Consider the following 5,860-nt stretch of genomic DNA (forward strand, 5'->3'; position numbering starts at 1 on the left):
TTTTTATTGTGTATTTATTTTCATGCATTTTTCAAATCACTTTAATCATTATAAAAAATAAAATAAAATAAAAAATTCATTAAAAGATACTTTCTTAACCATTAAGTAAAAATAAAAAAAATAAAAAAAGTCTAATCGGTAGAATTTGTTGGGAGAATGTGTTGGTGGCATAAGCATTTTCCTAAAAGATATATGTGCATACATGTTGTTAATTAGAGAATAAAATATAAAACAAGAACAATTTAGAAAGAGAGAAACCTGTTGGACTTAAATATGGTTAGAAACTTGTTGCTGGGACAGTTTAGGCACGCATACCATTATTTTTTTTTTAGCCTAATTGAACAAAAAATATTAAATACATAATACAAAAATTAAACTTAAAATTTAAATGTATAAAACATAAAATTCTATATTATCTAGTAAAGTTATTAAGTTCAAACTTATAAGTTGTAACTAATAATTCTAAGTTATTTCGAGTAGTATAGACTATTATACATTAATCTAAAACTATTACAAATTAATCATATAAATATTAAAAATTATCAAATAAGTTGAATGAATATCAATGTTTCAAAAATAATTCTAAGTCTCTATAATTGAAATATATCTTAAAAAAAAAAAAAAAAAAAGTAAACAATAATGTGCATTAAAATACATCTTAATATATATCTTAATATTTTATCTTAATATTTTATCATAAAACATTAAAATACATTTTCTACATGTGCATAAATATTTTGAAAATTAAATTTAAAAATTTTGAAAGATGATTGATTGTCATATTTCACATGTGTATTACATGATTAAAGGTTTGAATTTTGAAAATATTAAAGATGATTGATTGTCATCTTTCACATGTGCATGTTTTATTTGAATATTTTTAAAAGTGATGATGATTTTTTTGACTTATGCAAAAGGTGGATGATTTATTTGAAAAATTTGAAAAGTAAAGTGTGCTCATTTTGTCTTATGCAAAAAGTAAAAATATTATGTTTGAAATTTTTAAAAAGTAAAGTGTGCTAATTTTGTCATATGCAAAAAGTAAAAAGATTAAGTTTGAAATTTTTAAAAAGTAAAGTATGCTCCTTTTGTCATATGCCAAAAATAAAAAATTAGGTTTGAAATTTTTGAAAAATGAATGATGTTGTTTTTGACAATTGAAAAAAAAGAACATTTTCTTTGAATTTTTTTAAAAAGTGAATGATGTTGTCTTTGACATGTGAATATTTTTAAATCTGAATATGAAGTCTCATATGCCTGTAAATAAATCATTTGAGAGCTTCACATTCACAACACTAAGAGCATATAACATTCATTCAAATCTTTCATTCTCTTTTATCTAAGTATTGAGCCTTAACCCTTTTTCATTTTGAGAGATATAGTTTGCATTGTATTGTTCTTATTTCACTCATTGATAAATGTTTTCTGATAACCTACCCACTATCAGCTCTTGTATCAGTAAAAGGGTGTGTATAACCTTTGTACGTGTAGAAAGTGTTCTACACAGGGAATAGTTGAATCACCACGTGTAAGGTGATTGCAAGTGTAGAAGGTGTTCTACACAGATCTTTTGTAGCGGTGTTGTTCAAAGGTGTAATAAGTTTCTATCTCCACTTGAAAGAGGTTGAATAGTGAATTTGAGGATCCTCAAGGGGTAGCTTGAGGTGAGGACGTAGGCAGTAGGGCCGAACCTCGTTAACATACTGAGTTTGCTTCTCTCTTACCCTTACTCTTTATATTTATTTCTGTTTCGTATTTTGTTTATATTTTATATTATATATTTGATTTATAATTATTATTTTTAAATAAAACTCAATTCACTCCCCCTCTTGTGTTAGTCATTTGAGCAATAAGAAGTTAGAATGGTTGGTTAGGCAAAAGGTTGGACCTGCCGTGATTTAGCTGTGAGGGAGGTTAGGGAGACAAAAGGGTGGACTTGGCTGTTGACTCTCAACTGAAAATGAATAAGATTAGGTAGTTGAAAGGGTGGACTTGCCCAGATTTTGCCGCAAGGGTTTCAGATATTCGAAGTTGAACCTGCCTATTGACTCTCAATGGGAAATGAATAAGGTCAGACAGTTGAAAGGTTGGACTCGAAGTGATGGAGGTCGGGCAGTAGAATGGTTGGACCTGCATGTTTACTTTCAGGTATTCATATTAAAAACTTTCGAAAAAGAAATACTTCGAGAGAGAAAAAAAAGCATATCAAGGAGGCGGCAAAAAAATAGTCGATTTTGGAAACATTTTGTTTTAGGGAGATAAGAGGGAGGACGACTAGAGTCTTGAAAAGAGAGGATTTTTTTACCATTGAAGAGGAATTCGAAACTTGGAAAAAGAAGAAGAAGACAGGGGTTGAATTGGAGTTGTTGACGATTGAGATTCTCGATCTATATACAATTTTCTTCTTAACTCTTTCATCTTCTATTTGTACAATTTTTATTATGAATTCCAGAATTATTATGGTTTGTTTTGATTCTATTATGAGCTAATTTCTATTGCTAAGGCTACAATTTAGCCTCTCAATTCGGAATCTTATTTCTATGTGACCATAATTTTATCATTTATTTTGAGTATACATCATTGAGTTTAAAGTTTTCAATTATTTGGCAAATAGTTGAGTGATTTGTTGTGCATATTAATTCAAGAGATGACGCATGTAGTGTAGTTTCGTATGATATTTGCCATGAATTGAATGAAAGATATGAATGTGCCAACGTGATTTATGTGGCTTTTAAGTGAAATATTATAAATCTTAATGTGCTCAAATACTTTAAATTTGCATAGACATATTGCAGGTTATCGTATGTTGGGTAATTCTAATTCTACTCGAGAGAGGGTCTTAGATAAGTTAGAATATTTCACCGTCAACTAGGATGATAATTGATTGATTGCATGATTACGATTTGGGATTAGATTGGTTAGGTGAGTTGGATGCCTTAGTGTTTTCCTATTAGATGAAATCTTCTTCTTTTTAAGTATTTGGTCAATTCTTCATTTGTGGATTTAATTTAATTTGTTTTTATTTTTATTTTTCAGATTCAATCCACCACTTTTCTTGATTTTCAAATAATTTAGAATTAGAACAATTTCAATAGTTAATAGGTAAATAGTCCTCTTGAGTTCGACATCCTTCTTTATTACTATATTATTTGTTACGATTTTGTGCACTTGTAAATTTTCACAACATTGACTCTCAATGAGAAATGAATAAGGTCGCGTAGTCGGACAGTAGACCTTAACGTTGACTCTCAAGGGGAAATGAATAAGGTCGGGCAGTCAAAAGGCTGGACAAGTCGTGAAAGAGTTTGGGAAGTCGAATGGTTGGACCAGCCTTTTGGTTGGGTAATCGGACAACTGAACCTTAATGTTGACTATCAAGGGCAAATGAATAAGGTTGGGCAATCGAAAGGCAGAACAAATCATGAAGCAGGTTGGGCAGTCGAATGGCTGGACCCACCTGTTGACTCTCAAGGGGAAATGACTATGGTTAGGTAGTCAAAAAGCTGGACCCATAGTGATTTGATCGTGAGAAAGATTAGGCAATCGAATTGACGGACCTTCTTTTTGACTCTCAACTAGAAATCACTAAGGTCGGGAAGTCGAAATGTTGGACCTAATATAAGCGAGGTTGGGTAGTCGAATGGCTGGACCCACCTGTTAACTTTCAAGGAAAAATGAATAAAGTTCAGCGGTTGAAAAGCTGGACTTGCCATGAGGGGGGCTAAAGAAAGGATGGACCTACCTTGATTTTTCCACGAGAGAGGTGGGGCAGTCGATTTGCTGGACCCAACTATTGACTTTCAATGGACCAAGGTAGGGTAGTAGAAGGGCTGGACATGGTCGTTGGCTATCAATGGGACTTGAATAAGTTCTATCTGTTGAAAGATTGGAGCTTCCATTATTTCATCTTGAGGGAGATCGGGCAGTCGAGTGGCTGGACCCGCCAGTTAAGTTTCAACGATAAGTTAGTAAGGTTAGCCAGTCGAAAGGCTAGACTTGCCATGATTTCACTGTGAGGGATGTCGGGCAGTCGAGTGGCCTGATCCGCATGTTAACTCTCAATGGGACATGAATAAGATCTGTAATTTGGATAGCAAGACCTTAAAGTTGATTCTCAAGGGGAAATGAATAAGGTCAGACAATCGAAAGGTTAGATATTAGGGTTTAGGGTTTTAAGGGTTTAGGGTTTAGGGTTTAGGGTTTAGGGTTTAGGGTTTAGGGTTTTAGGGTTTAGGGTTTAGGGTTTAGGGTTTAGGGTTTAGGGTTTAGGGTTTAGGGTTTAGGGTTTAGGGTTTAGGGTTTAGGGTTTAGGGTTTAGGGTTTAGGGTTTAGGGTTTAGGGTTTAGGGTTTAGGGTTTAGGGTTTAGGGTTTAGGGTTTAGGGTTTAGGGTTTAGGGTTTAGGGTTTTTAGGGTTTAGGGTTTAGGGTTTAGGGTTTAGGGTTTAGGGTTTAGGGTTTAGGGTTTAGGGTTTAGGGTTTAGGGTTTAGGGTTTAGGGTTTAGGGTTTAGGGTTTAGGGTTTAGGGTTTAGGGTTTAGGGTTTAGGGTTTAGGGTTTAGGGTTTAGGGTTTAGGGTTTAGGGTTTAGGGTTTAGGGTTTAGGGTTTAGGGTTTTAGGGTTTAGGGTTTAGGGTTTAGGGTTTAGGGTTTAGGGTTTAGGGTTTAGGGTTTAGGGTTTAGGGTTTAGGGTTTAGGGTTTAGGGTTTAGGGTTTAGGGTTTAGGGTTTAGGGTTTAGGGTTTAGGGTTTAGGGTTTAGGGTTTAGGGTTTAGGGTTTAGGGTTTAGGGTTTAGGGTTTAGGGTTTAGGGTTTAGGGTTTAGGGTTTAGGGTTTAGGGTTTAGGGTTTAGGGTTTAGGGTTTAGGGTTTAGGGTTTAGGGTTTAGGGTTTAGGGTTTAGGGTTTAGGGTTTAGGGTTTAGGGTTTAGGGTTTAGGGTTTAGGGTTTAGGGTTTAGGGTTTAGGGTTTAGGGTTTAGGGTTTAGGGTTTAGGGTTTAGGGTTTAGGGTTTAGGGTTTAGGGTTTAGGGTTTAGGGTTTAGGGTTTAGGGTTTAGGGTTTAGGGTTTAGGGTTTAGGGTTTAGGGTTTAGGGTTTAGGGTTTAGGGTTTAGGGTTTAGGGTTTAGGGTTTAGGGTTTAGGGTTTAGGGTTTAGGGTTTAGGGTTTAGGGTTTAGGGTTTAGGGTTTAGGGTTTAGGGTTTAGGGTTTAGGGTTTAGGGTTTAGGGTTTAGGGTTTAGGGTTTAGGGTTTAGGGTTTAGGGTTTAGGGTTTAGGGTTTAGGGTTTAGGGTTTAGGGTTTAGGGTTTAGGGTTTAGGGTTTAGGGTTTAGGGTTTAGGGTTTAGGGTTTAGGGTTTAGGGTTTAGGGTTTAGGGTTTAGGGTTTAGGGTTTAGGGTTTAGGGTTTAGGGTTTAGGGTTTAGGGTTTAGGGTTTAGGGTTTAGGGTTTAGGGTTTAGGGTTTAGGGTTTAGGGTTTAGGGTTTAGGGTTTAGGGTTTAGGGTTTAGGGTTTAGGGTTTAGGGTTTAGGGTTTAGGGTTTAGGGTTTAGGGTTTAGGGTTTAGGGTTTAGGGTTTAGGGTTTAGGGTTTAGGGTTTAGGGTTTAGGGTTTAGGGTTTAGGGTTTAGGGTTTAGGGTTTAGGGTTTAGGGTTTAGGGTTTAGGGTTTAGGGTTTAGGGTTTAGGGTTTAGGGTTTAGGGTTTAGGGTTTAGGGTTTAGGGTTTAGGGTTTAGGGTTTAGGGTTTAGGGTTTAGGGTTTAGGGTTTAGGGTTTAGGGTTTAGGGTTTAGGGTTTAGGGTTTAGGGTTTAGGGTTTAGGGTTTAGGGTTTAGGGTTTAGGGTTTAGGGTTTAGGGTTTAGGGTTTAGGGTTTA

This window comes from Carya illinoinensis, chromosome 8 (genome assembly GCF_018687715.1).
Source record: "Carya illinoinensis cultivar Pawnee chromosome 8, C.illinoinensisPawnee_v1, whole genome shotgun sequence".
Classification (NCBI taxonomy): Eukaryota; Viridiplantae; Streptophyta; class Magnoliopsida; order Fagales; family Juglandaceae; genus Carya; species Carya illinoinensis.